This window comes from Macaca nemestrina, chromosome 14, assembly GCF_043159975.1.
Source record: "Macaca nemestrina isolate mMacNem1 chromosome 14, mMacNem.hap1, whole genome shotgun sequence".
Classification (NCBI taxonomy): Eukaryota; Metazoa; Chordata; class Mammalia; order Primates; family Cercopithecidae; genus Macaca; species Macaca nemestrina.
Genome location: NC_092138.1, coordinates 116,061,375 through 116,078,066, shown reverse-complemented (window position 1 = coordinate 116,078,066; position 16,692 = coordinate 116,061,375). Strand labels below are relative to the sequence as shown.

Here is a 16,692-nt window from a genome sequence, read left to right as displayed (position 1 = left end):
GTCTGTGGGTCAGGAATTGAGGTGCTTCTGCCCCAGGGTCTCTCATGAAGTTGCAATCAAGTTGTTGGCCAGGGCTGTGTTTATCAGAAGGCTCAACTGGGGTGGGAGGAGCTGCTTCCAAGGTGGTACACTTGGCCATGGGCAGAGGACTTCAGTCCACACCATGTGGGCCTCTCGGTAGGGCTGTTCCTGGGTCTCTGCAATGTGACAACTGGCTTCCCCAAGAGCCAGTGACCCACAAGAGAAAGCAGGAAGAGGCTGCAACGCCAGGCTTGACCAACTCTGAGGCCACACTGTAACCCATCTGGACACCAGGTCCAGCCCACGTTCAAGGGGAAATGAGTTGAACCCCACCTCTCGAAGTGAGAATTACCAATGAAATGGTAGCCGTATCTCAGAATCTCTGAGAAAATCTTTCCATATTTCTCTATGCTGGCTCATGCCTGCAGATGTAAATATTCAATTTTTATAAATTGGATGGCAGTATATAACCCGTGTTGAATCTTGATCTTTTCATTTAAACATGTCAAGGAGAAGGTCTTGCATCTGGAAATGTGGATATGTGTCATGAGGTTTGATATTTTAGGCATTATATTTCAAATAACACCATGCCCTAATAAATGTTTCTTAAGTGAATAATGGACAAATGCCTGGTGCCACCATTAAATGTCTTTAACCCCTCACCTACAGGGCATTCCAGTTGTATTCAATGCTCAATTATTTTAGAATTTAGATAAATATTGCATGAGAGATGGCTGGTGTTCCAACCATGCTCTCTTTCCCTGGTGCACACATTTCCCAGGCAGTCCTGTGTGTACTGGAGTCTGGTCAGTGGGACGTGAGAGGAAGTGCTGTGCCCTGCTTCTGGTCAGCCATAAAACACCTCACTTGTGGTCCTCACGTTCTCTCCCTCTCTGTCTGCTAAACCAGAGAAGGGTGGTGCCATTGGGCAGGCAGGACCTAGATCCCTGCATCTCTCTGTGGGTATCTTTGTTGGGTGAAACCGCCAAGGTTTGCAGCTGTCTCTTACAGCAGTAAAGTCACCAGATCTTTGTGCTCTTGTCTAGGGATCTGACACATTCTCCAAGGGAACTGGGGGCTGGATCAAAGGACACATGTATCTTCAGCGTGGACACCCACCATCAGACTGCCCTCCACACGTGGCCGTTTCTCCTCCCAAGGGCTCTGTGGCCTGGCCTCCAGCTCCTGCAGGCGTTCCACAAACAAAGCAAGAGTGTGAACCCCAAAATGCACTCCCCAGAGTTCAGGTCTTGATGTCACCCTCTCCTTTCCTGGACTGGAAACTGCCTAATATGGGCCAACTGGGTCATCTCAGCGCTCAGTTCTGAAGACATGAATATCCAAGGAGCTACTCTGCAGTCTCGGAACAGTGGGTGCCCTGGGGCTGCACTGCACATGGGGCCAGGGCTAACTCCTCCCCAGCTGGGGCACAGCCACACCCTGTCCTGCTGCCCTGTTGCTCCGTCCTCCTCCTCTGGGCACTGGGCTCCTGGCAGGCAGCTTCTGTCTTGGCCTAGCTTAGCACACGGTAGGCACCGGAGACATGCACCGTGTGAACGAATCAAAACAAGGATGCGTGAGTGAACGCGTGGCTGACGTGCATGTTAGGAGCTGAACCAAGCTGCCCCTCACCCCAAATTCACATGTTGAAGTCCTCACCCCAGCAGCTTGGAGTCTGTGATCGTATTTGGAGGTAGGATTTTCACAGAGGTAACTAACTTAAAATGCGGCCATTAGGGTGGATATTAATCCAATGGGACTGGTGTCCTTAGGAGAAGGGGTGGTAAAGACATGGACACCCACAGAGAGAGAAGACGGCACCCACAGGCCAGGGAGAGAGGCCTCAGAGGGAACCAGCCCTGCCAGACCCTTGATCTCAGACTTCCAGCCTCCAGAACCAGGGACAATACATTTCTGGCGTTTAATCCTTCACCAAACATAACGCTTCATACAGCCGCCGAGCAGACTCATACGGGGGCTCGGTAGCTTGTGGCTACACTAGGGAGGTCTGAGGCCTCAAAGCCGGCAGAGGCCAGGGGCCTCTGGGGGTTCCAGCGGGTTCCTGCGATGAGGGCCCGGACACCCGCCTGCGACCTCGGCCCCGCTCACTGCTGCGTGGGCTGCCCCTGGCCGCGGTGCCAGCTCCCACCCGCGATCCCCATTTTGTCTCTCAAACCCTGCGGATTTGCCCTCATTAGCTGCTCCGAATCCCATTTTTAGTCCTTTTATTTCCACACCTCTGAAACGTCAGCATATTTCACTTCGTTGCCAGTACAGAGCCCTGGAAGGCCAATTATTCCCCATTTGGAACAAGTTCTCTTCAGCATGAAGAACTTCACATAAAAAGTTATTCATTTTATTTCAGGCGGCTCGGAGAGAAGTCATGCCCTAGGATGAGTTAAAGAGAAAAAAAAGGTGCAAAAAAACCTGCAGTGTCGTGTGTGGGAACGCCGCATGCATGTGCCTCTGAAGAACACGTGAGCGACCCACGCTGCGAGCGGCGTCTGGCTCCCGGGGCCTCCCGTGCTGGAGCCGCTGCGGTCACACCTGGAGTTAAAGACACTGGGGCTGAATCTGGGTTCAGCCACTGTTTGCATGCCCAAGGGTAAGTTACTTAACCTCTCTGCCTTGGGTTCCTCTCTGTGCATGTGGCTGAGACCATTTCCGTCTCAGATGCGTAAAGTGGCCAGCACGGTACCCAGCCCCACAGCCAGCCAGCAGCCCCATCATGATCATCCCTGTCTGGGTTGTTCCCACAGTCAGCCCATGAGGCAAGTGGAAGAGATCTTACCAATTACGCAGAGGAAGAAAGGAAGGTTCAACCATGTTAAGGAGCGGTCGGGCGCCGTGGCTCATGGTTGTAATCCCAGCACTTTGGAGGCCGAGGTGGGCGGATCACTTGAGGTCAGGGGTTCGAGAGCAGCCTGGCCAACATGGCGAAACCCTCTTTCTACTAAAAATACAAAAATTAGCCAGGTGTGGTGGTGCATGCCTATAATCCCAGCTACTCGGGAGGCTGAGACACAAGAATGGCTTGAACCCCGGAGGTGGAGTTTGCCGGGAGGTGGAGGTTGCTGGGAGGTAGAGGTTGCAGTGAGCCAAGATTACGCCACTGCACTCCAGCCTGGGCGACAGGCCCTGTGTCAAAGAAAACGAAAAAGAACAATGTTAAGGGACATGTTGAGCCAGGCCAGATGCGGTCTTCTGATTTCAAGCATGCTGCCCTGTAGGACAGGCAGGCCCTAGTGTTAGGGTGGGGAACCGTGAGAGCTAGGCAAAACAGGACATGCCTTCCACAAGCGTATGTTGATGTGGGAGATATTTTCTTCTTGGTATTTCAAATCAGCACGTGCTAATAGTCACCTTTATGTTCTGAGCAAGTTACCGAAGAGTTTCTTTAAGGGTGTGTATTTGCTTTTGTGGTCTTTAAAAAGCCCAATTAAAGTTTACGGCTTTGGCTGGGAAAGCCAGCCTCCCATTTATTATGAAGTCTGCAGGCTAGAGGCAGCTGGGCAGGAGGACTTCCTACCTTGCTGCTGCTGGCCTGAGAGCCCGCCAGATCGTCAGCCTCCCGGGAAGGGCTTGGCATCAGGAACTAACAGCACAGACAAGCAGGCAGGCAACCTGTTACACTGTCCTTGCTGTCATACAGGGAGCTGCAGTGAGCTAGATGTGCAGTTGCCCAGACTGTAGCTGGACGGCTGCTCCTGAGAGGCGGAGGCACAGGGCACCTGCACTGGTGACAAGACGAATGGGGCACACGCACCAAGGTCCCCACAGTGGCTCCGGGCTGTGATCGTGGTGGCGACTTCCAGCAATTCTGTCACCTCCCCGCTGAGGGTGTGTCTGTTACCTGTTGGAGGTCACAGACGTCCATTTCCCATGAAGTGCCCAGCCCATGGCTATGGGACCCCCATACAGCGGATAAGAGCTAGTGGGGTCCCTGTGGTGTGCTGAGCCAGAGGACCACAAGACCCGCCTGCAGTGTTTGCAGCGAAGCTGGGAAGGAAAGCCTCGTACCTGAGTTGACGTTCAGTGCACGACCCGGGTGCAAGCTTGTGGCCATGGACGAGTGCCAAGGTGGAGAGAAGGTGGGAGACCAGGAGCCGAATAGCCCACAGGAGGGAGGCCTGGGAGCATGTGGGTGGGGCAGGAGCCGAGGGGCCAGACTGGGGCAGAGAATTGGGAGCAGTGGCAGAAAGGAGTGCTGTGCCCTCGGACATTGGAGTCTGCTGACCCCACTGGATAGCAGCACATCATGAACTTGGCGGAAAGCCCCAGAAGAAGGCCTCGTGAGGACACTGATTTGACATCTCCGTCAGCATGTGCTGGTGGCAATTAGCGTTTTATTTTGAGCTGTAAATAGACAGCCATAGTCCAGGATCCTGGCCCCAGTTCAGCCACCGGCCTCTGCACGCCCCTGGTTGCAGCTGCTCTTGGCCTCACTGTCCTCGAGAAACCAGGAGGTTGGGAGGGTTGGCTTCTAAGGCAGGCAAGCTGGAAGGTTCTCTGTGATTTTATGGTATGTGGTGACATTTAGCCAAGAAAGGGCAGCTCGGCAGTGGGGGTCCCAGATGCCTGGCTGAGGGCTGACCTTCCTCAGGGGTCCACTTGCCTTCCTGGAATCTGGCGGGGACTGGCTGCAGGAGGCCGGCTCCCTCCCCTCTCCCGTCACACACATCAGGGAAGTGCTGGGTGGTTTGCTCTCCGCGTTGCCCGTGGGCTCGCTAGGACAGCCATTGCGTGAGCAACTGTCAGCGTCCCTTGTGGGTGAGGGGTACGAGCTGTGAGCTGGAGCCAGATGGGAGCAAAGGCCTGCAGTGCCCCCATGGTGGGGGCCATGCCCAGGAACAGAGAGGCTAAGCCCTCCTTCCCGGCCCAGCCTCGGTCCTCTCCCCTTAGCAGTTTTGACAGAGCCCCAAGTGCACCTGCAAAACAGACAGGCTGCCGCGGTGCCGGGCGGAGAAAGGTCACCCTGCCCTTGCCTGTTCAGCATGGCTCTGTGGAAACGGCCTAATGACTAATTAAAACCCTGCCGCCCGGGTTGGAATACTAATCCTTACAGCTGCACGGGCCTTCGTGACACGTCTCCCTGCACATTCTGAAGAGCAGGGAGATGAGGCTGGACGGGAAGGTGTTGGTTTCCGTCGGCTTCTTGTTTCCAGCCGGGGAGCGGCCTCTGTCTTCCAGTTCTCAAAGTCGCTGTGAAGAAGTTAGAGTCGCTCCTTCTTGCTGTCTTTTTCAGGGCCACAGGCAGAATGGAGCCTCCCGGAGGGTCAGGGCCTCTTCCTTCCAATTTACTTCTTGCTTCTGCCCAAGGAAACCTCTTCAGCCGGGAGATCCCAGCTGGGACCTGGCTTGGTGGGAGATACATTCCCTCTGAAAGGTCTGGCAGGTGGTGGGCTGTGCCCAGCTGTGCCCACCGGTGGCCCTGGGGTGGGAATGGCTTTGCCATCTGCCTCGAATTTGCCCACCTCTGGCCACCCAGCTGGTACTCAGGCCCCGCCCAAGCTAGCGCTGGGGGATGTACGTCCCTGGGGATCCAGAGAAGTGACTTTCACAGGCTCTCTGTGTGTGGGGGAGTGGTGAACAGTGAAGTCTGAGACCCGCAAGGGTTGACCTGGCTGAGAAGAAGAGGAGCTGATCGGCCCTTGACCCAGCAGGCCCCAGCATCTGAATGGATCTCCTCCCTCAGCCCCATCCAGCTAAGCACAGCGCCCCGCACCTCCAGCCTTCACACAGTCCTCCCCCTGCCTGGGGGGTGTGTCCGGGGCTTGCTTATTCCTAGGTCCTCTGGCTTCAGGCCCATCCAAGTGTCTGTGGAGAACACCTTGCTGCACCTATCGAAGGAGGACCCCCCGGCAGTGATGCTCCGGAGCCACCTCGCTTTGTTTTGTCCAGGGCCTTGGTTGCAATCTGAAATGGACCCACACGGTATGTGTTCAAGGGTGGGCTGTCCTGGCCCCTGGGGTGGCAGCCCCACCATGGCAGAGCCCCATGTGGCTTTTGCTCGCAGTCAGCTTGAGAAGTCAGCCCTGGTGCCTTTTGCTTAATGAGTGGATGAAGGCGTGGATGGACAGACAGTTTCCTGCCCCCTCTGTGGATGCCAAAGAGGCTGCTGGTGCCTCATAGGGGTCGGAGCTGTGGCCAGGACTGGCAGCCGCTGCAGCTGAGGTGGCGTGGGGCACCCCCACTGGGAGCCAGGTCTTCCTCAGGGATGTCCCACCTGACACCTACCAGGGGAAAATGTTCCAGAGATGGTCTTGGGAGGAGGGGCTGAGGACAACATGGCTATGACTCAGACCCTCTACTGACCCAACTCCAAGACCCCCCAGGGCACCTGAGGCCAGGCTGCACTCTACCCAGAGGCCCTAGGGCAGCACACAGGCTCCTGAAGTCCCACTACCTGGGCCCTAAGGTACCTGCCTTCTCTCCAGGATGATCATGAACCACATTGAACTGGTCAACAATGACCCAAAATGGTAGCAGGTTTCAGACGTTCAGATGCTTTGGGAATGATGATTCAGGTCACCTCACCAAACAAGGAACCACAACCCTCCGAGGGCCTTGCTGAGGGCACAGGAACTATAGACGGTCATGAGGAGGGTGGTTATAGGACAGCTATGGCTGCATGACCAGGTAGAGACACAAGGTGTAACAGTCACGAGTTCTTATTCCTTATTTAACTATGAATCTATCAGTAGTTACAAACCACACTTCTCCTCCCTCTTCCATTTCCCTGCATCCAACATATGTTGCATTGATAGTAGTGACCTTCTGTCTCAGCAGGCTGGGCAGCCTCTAAGGTGGGCCCATGAAACCCTCCTCTTTGTATCTATGGCCCTATGTAATCCCCTCCCCTGGAGCGTGGGCTGGACCTAGTGCCTCAATCCAAAGAATGGACAGAATATGACAAAAGCAAAGGGTTATGACTTCCAATATTAGAGGTTAAGTCACAAAAAAGACCATGACTTCCATCTTGCATGCAGTCTCTTGTTCTCTTTTGCAGCTTTTGCTGAAGGAAGCAGGCTGCCACGTTATGATTAGCCCCAGGGAGTGGCCCGCATGGGAGGAAGCTGCTGATGCAAACCAACAGCCGTGCACGTGAGCCTGGAAGATGATCCATCCCAGTCCACCTTCGGATGAGATCACAGCCTTGGCTGGAAGCTTTGCTGAGGCCTGGTGAGGAACTGTGAGCCACAGGCAGCCAGTTTAGCCATACCCAGACTCCTGTCCACAGAAGGGGTGAGATCATGTACATTTACTGTTGTAGGCCTCTGGGCTTTTGCGGTGACTTGTTATACAGCAACAGATAATAAATATACTTGGTGTTTAGGCAGTTTCCAGGGGGCTCCTGCTGTCCAACATGACATGCAGCTCTCCTGCCTCACTGCCCGCTCTTCTGACTCTAGGCTGCCACAACAGGCACAAAAGCAAAAGCCTTCTTTGACTGCTATCAAACATGGGCGAATCCTACAATAAATCCCTCAGTCACATTTCCCGGTGGTTCTGCCTCTGTGATCAAAGCCTAATATAAACCTAATCCCCGTATAGTGAAGCCCTGTTCCCCTGCTCCCAAAGGATAAGAAAGAAGCTCTTTGTGGTTTGCAGCCGTTGCCAGGAGGATAGCAGCAATGCCTGTAGCCAACCAGACTTTCCAGTGAGGGCATCACACAGGGACACCCACGAAACTCATAGACATCGGCTGTGCCCTTTCAGAAGCAGAGACCAGGCCCCTGTGCCCAGAGGGTTCTGTGCCCCTAGGGCTGGGCTAGGTGGCTGGAGCACCCATGTGTGCACATGCACAAACACACACAGACACAGAAATACAGACACAAATGCACACAGACACACATGGTACAGACACAAACATACACAGAAATACACACGGACACAAATGCACACAGACACACATGCACACAGACACAAACAGACACGGAAATACACACACACATGCACACAAACATGACACAGACACAGATAGACACACAAATACACACAGACACAAATGCACACAGACACACATGCACACAGACACAAACACACACAGAAATACAGATACAAATGCACACAGACACACAGAAATACACACAGACACAAATGCACACAGATATACATGCACTCACAGACACACACAGACACAAATGCATACGTACATGCACACAGACACACACAGAAATACACACAAATGCACACAGAGACACACACAGAAATGCACACAAATACAAACAGAGATACACATGCAGACACACACAGGAATGCACATAGACACAAATGCACACAGACACATACCGAAATACACACAGAGATACACATACAGACACACACAGATATACACAGACACTTACAGAGAGATATGCACACACAAAGAGACACAGACACAGATACAAGCACAGACACATACACAGAAACAGACACAGACACACAGAGAGACATAGACACACACATACACACACATAGACACACACGTACGCACCCAAATATACAGAAACACATGCACACACATGAATACACATGAACATACATACATAGAAACCCAGAGACACACACATACACACAACACACATGAACAGATAGACACACAGCTAGAGACACACACAGATGGAGAGTTTACTGCAGCCCCGTTTAAAATTTTTAACACCATGCCATGAAAAATGGCACCTCCAGCTGCACCTAGACTCTTTCTTATTCATTCTCTGAAGTTGGAGGGAAAAAGGGGTTTAGGAAGTATTATTCCACCTTGCCATGGACCAGTGGTGAGGGTGAGCCCCACCATGGTGAAGGACTTCCCAGTGTGGCACAGTTTAAAAGGAAGTCCGAGTCGGGGCAGCATGAAGACCACGTGCTGGAGGACATGTCTCCTGTAGGTGTGATGTCCCTGAAGTGGGCAGCCCCTCTCTTGCCAGTCTAGGCTGCCCTTTTACTGCCTCCTCACCTCCTGCCAGGGAGATGGCATGGCCATGCCAAGCTGTGATGGCACAGACGTCCCTGGCCCAGGCCACAATCTTCTCCAGCGAGCTCCTTCCACAGCAAAGGCCAAGGGGAGGAGACACACTACTGTGGCACAGAAGCACTTGGTGGCCCCGGGCAGGCTGGCCATGCTGGCACCAGCTGAGCCAGAGGGACAGGAGAGCCTGCCACTCTGCAATGTGGACTGCATCAGAGGAGGGGGTGCAGAGCTAGAGGCTCCTGGAGCCCTCCTGAGCGTAGATAGGAGTCACTGCAGGGCCCACAGCAGCCAGCCGAGCCCTGCCTTCCAAGAAAGTCTCACTTATCACTGCTCCAGGATAAACCTCATTCATAATTTGTGTGTGTGCACCTGCATTATTGATGCTCCATCTGAAAACCCTGTCCTGGATAGGGTATTATGAATCTAGAGACCAGTTACAGACCAGACTGATGGAGAAACTACGTATTTGTGCATTAATCATCACCTTCCTCTGACATGGTGGCTCCCACAGTGACAGAAGCTGGGGTTTGGAACCCCTATTGTCCGGCTGTAGCACCTGCCACTCCAGCCCCAGGCCCAGGGTCACATAGAGGGAGACAAAAGTGAGCGTGGATTCTCCTTAATTCCCTACTCTGCCAGCTGCCTTCCCTCTGCTCTGAAATGCGGGACCTGAGCTCAGACTCTAGGGCACTCTAAGCCGTGGCTGCATGGTGGGGTCCCTGGTAATGCAAGTCTTCTGGACACACTCACTCAGCTGGGGAGAAGTTTGCCAAGTTCTGGCTCAGATGACTAGGACAGACGGCCTGGCCTTCTCATGCTCAGGCCCTGGCAGGGCTACCGGATGCATCTCCCCGAACCCACCAGGCTTAGGTGCCAGAGGGCAGGACTTCTATGTCTTCATTCTTTTTCCCCAGTGCCAAGTGCATAATAGGAGCTCAATAAATATTTATTGAGTAAATAAACTTTGCATGAATTGTTATAAAATCTCTGCCAGAGTCAGCGCTACTCGCAGACTGTGTTTCTCTCTCCTGACACTTGATGGTTGTTAAATCAGAAAGCATCCCCTATCTTCATCCATCCAGCCATCCTCCCAATGGCGCACTTCTAAAGGATTTGTAACAGCTACAAGTACAAAAGTAGGTGACATCTGAATACATTTTTGGGCATTTGCATAGTGCTTGTTCATTCCTCAAGGTCTCACCCTAACGACTGTGTTGGAGATTATTGTGCCATGGGGCCTTAGACACAAAGGGCTTGGGTTTGGTGCTGAGATTCCAACTTTAGCTGATGCATTGAGAGTAGCATAGGAAGCAGCTGGTGGGTTTTATTTGCAGCCTGAAGGAGTTAGCACAGAGGAGGGTGGAGGGTGAGCATGAAGGAACAAGAGAAAGCAAAGGACGCTGGGGTTCATGGCCATTCAGGGGTCTGCTGAGAGCACAGGAGGGCTTTGCTTTGGCACCGTCTAAAAATACTCAGAGTGCTCATCATGCCCACAGCTAACTTCACACTTAATTCAGAAGGACTGAAAAAGCTTTCTACCTCTCATCAGAAACATGACAAGGATGTCCCTTCTCCCCACTTCTTTTCAACAATAGGGTTCTAGCAAAACCTAGTCAGGAAAAAGAAACAAAAGATATCCAGAGACGAAAGGAAAAACAATCTCAATTTGCAAATGAAATGATCTTCCTAAGAAATCCATGAAAAATACTCTTAGAACAAATAAACAAGTTTGGCAATGTGGCAGGATACAAGATTAATATACAAAAATCAATTTTATTTCTACACACTTGTGACGAAAAAGCCAAAAATTAAATGTAAAGAAATTTCCTCTTATAATTGCATTAAAAAGAATAAAATACCTAGGGATAAATTTAACAAAAGAAGCCCAAGACTTGCACACTGAAAGCTACAAAAGGTTGTTAACAGGAATGTTTAAAGACCTAGATAAACACCTAGATAAACACAATGTGGGATATCTATCCCACAATCTTGAAGGGGATGACTTGCTGTTGTTAAGATGGTGGTATGCCCCCACATTTACCTACAGATTTGATGTAATCCCAATCAAAATTCTGCCTGACTTTTTTGGTAGAAATAAATAAATTGATCATAAAATTCATACAGAAACTCAAGAGATCCAGAGCAACCAACATATTCTTGAATAGAACAAAGTTGAAGGACTCAGACTTCCTGATTTCAAAACCAACTACAAGGCAACAATAAAGATTGTGTTTATTGGCATAAGAATAGACATATGGATCAATGGAATAGAACTGAGAGTCCAGAAATAAACCCTCACATCTATGGCCTATTGATTTTTGATAAGGGTGCCAAGACCATTCAATGGGGAAAAATAGCCTTTTCAACAAATGGTGTTGGAATAACAGAATATCCACATGCATATTAAAAAATTATCCATATATAAAAACTAATTCAAATGAATCAAAGATTAGGCCAGGCTCAGTGGCTTGTTTACACCAGGCTCAGTGGGATTATGCCTCTAATCCCAGCACTTTGGGAGGCCAAGGGGGACAGATCACCTAAGGTCAGGAGTTCAAGATCAGCCTGGCCAACATGGCAAAACCCTGTCTCTCCTAAAAATTCAAAAATTATCTGGGCATACTGGCATGTGCCTGTAGTCCCAGCTACTTGGGAGTCTGAGGCAGGAGAATCGCTTGAACCCGGGAGGCGAAGGTTGCAGTGAACCAAGATCAAAGCACTGCACCCCAGCCTGGGTGACAGAGCAAGACTCTGTCTGAAAACAAACAAACAAACAACAAAACATGGATCAAAGATTTAAATGTAAGAGCTAAAACTATAAAAGCTCTTAGAAAAAAAACACATAAATCTTTGTGACCTTGTGTTACTCAACAGCTTCTTAGACATGAAATCAAAAGCTCAAGGAAAAAAAGAAAAGACAGATGAATTGGACTTCACTAAAATTAAAAGCTTTTGTGCTTTAAGACACAATAAATTAAAAAGACAACTGACAAAATGGGAGAAAATTATAAATCATATCTCTGATGAGACACTTGTATCTAGAATAAAGAACTCACAGCTGGACGCAGTGGCTCATGCCTGTATTCCCAGCACTTTGGGAGGCTGAGGTGGGAGGATCACCTGATCCTGGTCTTGACAAGATAGAGACCATTCTGGCCAACATGGTGAAATCCCATCTTTACTAAAAATACAAAAATTAGCTGGGCATGTTGGTGCGCACCTATAGTCCCAGCTACTTTGTAGGCTGAGGCAGGAGAATTGCTTGAACCCAGGAGGTGGAGTTTGCAGTGAGCCAAGAGCAAGCCACTGTACTCCAGCCTGGTGACAGAGCGAGACTCCATTTCATTAAAAAAAAAGAAAAAGAAAGAAAAGAACTCACTATGCAATAATTAAAAGACAGATAACTCAATTTTTAAAAAAGGGGCAAAAGACTTGAATAGACATTTCTCCAAAGAAGATACACAACTGACCAATAAGCACATGAAAAGATGTTCAGCTGCATTAGCCATCAGGGAAATGCAAATCAAAATCACAGTAAGATACCACTTCACATCCATTAGCATGGCTATAGTCATGAAGACAGATAATAACAAGTGTTGACAAGGATGTAGAGAAATTGGAACTTTCATATGCTGCTGGTGGGATGTCAAATCATGCCGTTGATTTGAAAACAGTCTGGCAGTTCATCAAAAAATTAATTACTGAGTTACCATATGACCCAGCAATTGTACCCCAAGGTATATGCCCACAAAAACTGGAAACATGTGCACATAAAAACTTGTACATGAATTTCATAGCAACCTTAGATCTTAACAGCCAAAAAGTAGAAACAACCCCAATGTCTACCAACTGACAAGTAATACCTTGGAATAGTATTCAGCAACCACGGAGTATTATGCAGCAACAAAAAAGGATGAAGTACAGTTGTGTGCTTCAACATGGATGAGTCTTGAACACATTCTGCTAAATAGAGAAGCTAGTCACTAAGAGCATCTGTTGTCTGATTCCATTTGTACAAAATGCCCAGGATCAGCAAATCCGTAGAGACAGAAAGGAGATTGGTGCTGGTCTGGGGTCAGGTAAGACCTAGGGGAGGTGTGGGATTGGGGAATGACTGCTAATAAATACAGGCCTTCTTTGGGAAGGGACAATGAACATGTTCTCACATTAGACTGTGCTGATGGTTGCACGGCTCCGTGGAGACAGTTACTAAAAAGCATTGAGTTGTGTAATTTAAATGGGTAAATTTGATAGTATGTGGATGATAGCTCAACAAAGCTGTTAAAACAATCGCAATGACCAAGAAAGATTCTGTACCTACCCCTGGTCCAGATCTCAACTGACCCGTGGCATACATGCATGAGTGTGCTGAGTGAACAAGCTGCATCTGAGGGTGAGGCCTTGCAGGGCATAAGCAGAGGCCAGCCCCAGAGCACCGGCGGGGCTGGGATGTGCGGCACAGCTTTGCCCTACACAAGGTGCACTCTCGTCCTTTTCTATTTGAGATACAATTTAATACAATATGATGCACAGATCTTAGTTTAGTAAATTTTAACAATTGTAGACACCCACGTAACTACCACCCTAAAACCCCCAAATTGTGGCATAGTGCCACCACCCTAGAAAGTTCCCTGGAGCACACACCCAGCCAAGAGTTGTGGGAAGTCATGGAGAAGGAGTGAGAGAAAGGAGGATGGACTCCCAAGTGGGGCCGTGCCTGCAGCCTGCAGGATGGGTTTGCAGAGCGTGAGACAGAGATCAGGTAGCAAAAGGGACCTTTGTCCTCCCTGAAAACTGATGGAAACTGAAGGAAAGAAACCCTTCTGCTGGAGGAAACGCAGCAGGGCCCACATTCCCAAAGCCCCTGGATGATGATCTTTTGGTCATTCCTTGTCCTCACCCTTGGGGAAAAACGTCAGCCACCATCTCTGCCCTGAGTCTGGCAAGGGGAGAAAGAAGAGAGAGGAGAGCATTCCCGAATTCAGGGTGCATTGGCAACAGTTTCAGAAAGATGGATGGATGGGTCTATCCTTCGTGACCAGGGACCACAGATGGGTGGGGATGATGCGGACCTTGCCGCCTGCATCAGCCCGTCCTTGCCCAGTATGCACCCTTACACCCTGGTCACCAGCCAACTCCATGCGCCAAGGGAGGCGGACGCCCCACACACAGGGTCTTGAGGGCACAGTCGGTGCGTCTTCCAGGGCCATTTGGAGAAATAGGAGTTTTGTTGTTGCTGTTGTTTTCTAACACAGTTTGGTCTGGGGTCTCCAAAAGGCCAGCTACAGACGCTATAAATCGATGGGTTTCTAGGGAAACCTGTCAGGACAGAAGACGAGTTTCAGCCACTGTGGCAGTGACGGGGCCAGAGGCAGAAATGGCCTAGAGGTACCATATGCTCTCCTAATGGCCTTTGCTTCCTGCTATTTATGAGCGGAGGATGCTCTGAGTGCATTGCTCTCAATCAAGGACACGACCAGCAATCACTCTGTGTGACTCAGCTGCCAGTGGGCCACGGGGTTGACCCTGGAGAAACCTCAGGGCCTGGGAAGGCCGCCAGTCAGAGCCGGAACCCGGCCTCAGTCCCTCCCGCCTGCACACCCCTCTACAAGTGTGACCTTTACTGGCCTCAGTCCCCCCGCCTGCATACCCTTCTACAAGTGTGGTCTAAAGGTCCTGAAATATTTAGCCCCCCCACCCCTTGGCCTCTGGGACAAGAAGTGAGCCAGAGATCCAAGGGATGAGAGCCCAGCTTCAGAAATCAGACAGACAGGTGTGGTCTTAGCTCTTCCGGCAGGATGTGACCTTCAGCTGGGTGCCCCCGGGAATCTGTCCCCACTCACATTGCAGTGGAGAGGTGGCACTCCACTCCAGGGGCGGGGCTCAGACGCTGGACCAAATTGAGGACCAACTAAAACAGGGATGGGGTAGAAGCACCTTTCCATAAGACACGCCCACCAGTGTGAGCTGACCGCTGCCATGGCAACACCTGGGTGTTACCTCCTCTTTCCAGGGCAATAACTTCAGGATCTAGAAATTTCTGCATAAACCACCCCTTAATCTACATGTTATTAAAAGTAGATATAGACATGACCGCAGAACCGCCCTGAGCTGCTCCTCTCGGCGCACTGCCTGTGGGGTAGCCCCGCTCTGCAGGGACCGTCACGGAGCTGCAACACTGCCTCGTCAATAAAGCTGTTTCTTCCACCCCACCATGGGCTCGCCCTTGAAGTCTTTCCTGGGTGAAGAGAAGAACCCAAGCGGGCCCAGCCCCACTTTGGGGCTCCCTACTCTGCATCAGCATGATGGGCCTAATGGTCCACTCAACGTAGGGAGTACCCAAGTCAGCGCATGCTGGGGACTCGGCAGTGGGGCCGTCCTGAGCCGAGGAGGAATATCCTGGCAGACTGGCCGGCTGTCATCAGGGAATGGGATTGTGGTCGGCACAGGAGCCCAGCTGAGGACACGCATGAGTCAGGGTGGCAGTGGCTGCTCTCATGTTCCGGGACCCCAGGCAGGGGACGGTGTAGCTATGCCACAGTGTACACACGAAAAGGATGAGGGGCCTCTGAAACGTTCATAGTTGTTATTTCTGGGCAGTTCTTCATGTTCTTTAAATTTTCTGCTTTTCTCCAGACTCTTTACTGAGCACGCAGGGCCTTTATAATCAGAAAGTCACTGCACTCAAAGCTGCACGGGGGCGTGGCACCATGGACATGGCACGCTGTCAGCATGTCATATGCCTCACATACAAGCTCACATTTCTCGAGGTTTGCCCATGCACCCAGCCGCCTTCTGGGCTCTTGCTCAGGCTAGGACATTGATCTCATTACCCCCCAGTAGGCGAGGAAGGGGCACAGGTCGGGAAAGTTGTGCCAGGTCATGTGGTTCGTAACTTGTGCAGGGAAACCTCTTGCCTGAACTGTGTTTATCCTCTACTGTCACACTTCAACAGTCATCAACACAGGACAAGACTTCTATGACCCCCAAGGCTGCCCCCTACACACACCAGCCGCAAGTCTGGGCCCCTGGAACTTGTGACCAGCCAGCTTCAGGTTGGTGTTCCCATGACCCACTCTTTCCGATTCTGTTAATTTGCTGGGGCAGCTCGCAGAGCTCAGGCAAACACTTACATTTACGGATTAATGAAAAAGACTATTGCAAAGGACACAGATGAAGAGACGCATAGGCTTGAAGGGGTGGCCTGCCCCTCCACACCTGTGGGCGTTTCTCGTTAGGTGGAACGAGAGACTTGAGAAAAGAAATGAGACACAGAGACAAAGTAGAGAGAAAGAAAAAGTGGGCCCAGGGGACCAGCGCTCAGCTTACAGAGGACCCAACCAGCACCGGTCTCTGAGTTCTCTTAGTATTTATTGAGAATTATCTTTACCATCTTAAAGATAAGGGAGTGGCAGGACAATAGGATCATCGAAGGGAGAAAATTAGCAGTAAGACATATGGACAAAGATCTCTGTGACATGAATAAGTTCAAAGGCAAATGCTGTGCCTTGATACGCATATACAAACATCTCCATAAACCTCTTAGCAGCATTGCACCAGCAAGTCCCGCCAGCAAGTCCTATCTCAGTAAACAGAGCATACAATCGGGTCTCACACCGAGATGTTCCATTGCCCAGGGACGGGCAGGATTTTTAACCAGCAAGCTGCCTTCAGGCACTTGTTTAACAAAGACACATCCTGCACAGCCCCAAATCCATTAA

At 50.7% G+C, this 16,692-nt stretch overlaps 1 long non-coding RNA gene across 1 annotated transcript; it reads right to left on the bottom strand.

Moving 5' to 3' along the window:
- Nucleotides 1–2,250: 2,250 nt before the first annotated feature.
- LOC139358241 (uncharacterized) lies at nucleotides 2,251–14,910 on the bottom strand. The gene is made up of 8 exons (XR_011612911.1): nucleotides 14,815–14,910; nucleotides 13,872–14,290; nucleotides 6,444–6,648; nucleotides 6,036–6,254; nucleotides 5,747–5,937; nucleotides 4,042–5,374; nucleotides 2,813–3,874; nucleotides 2,251–2,568 (listed from the first exon to the last, which is right to left on the bottom strand). It is a non-coding gene; the product is annotated as an uncharacterized lncRNA (long non-coding RNA).
- Nucleotides 14,911–16,692: the final 1,782 nt, after the last annotated feature.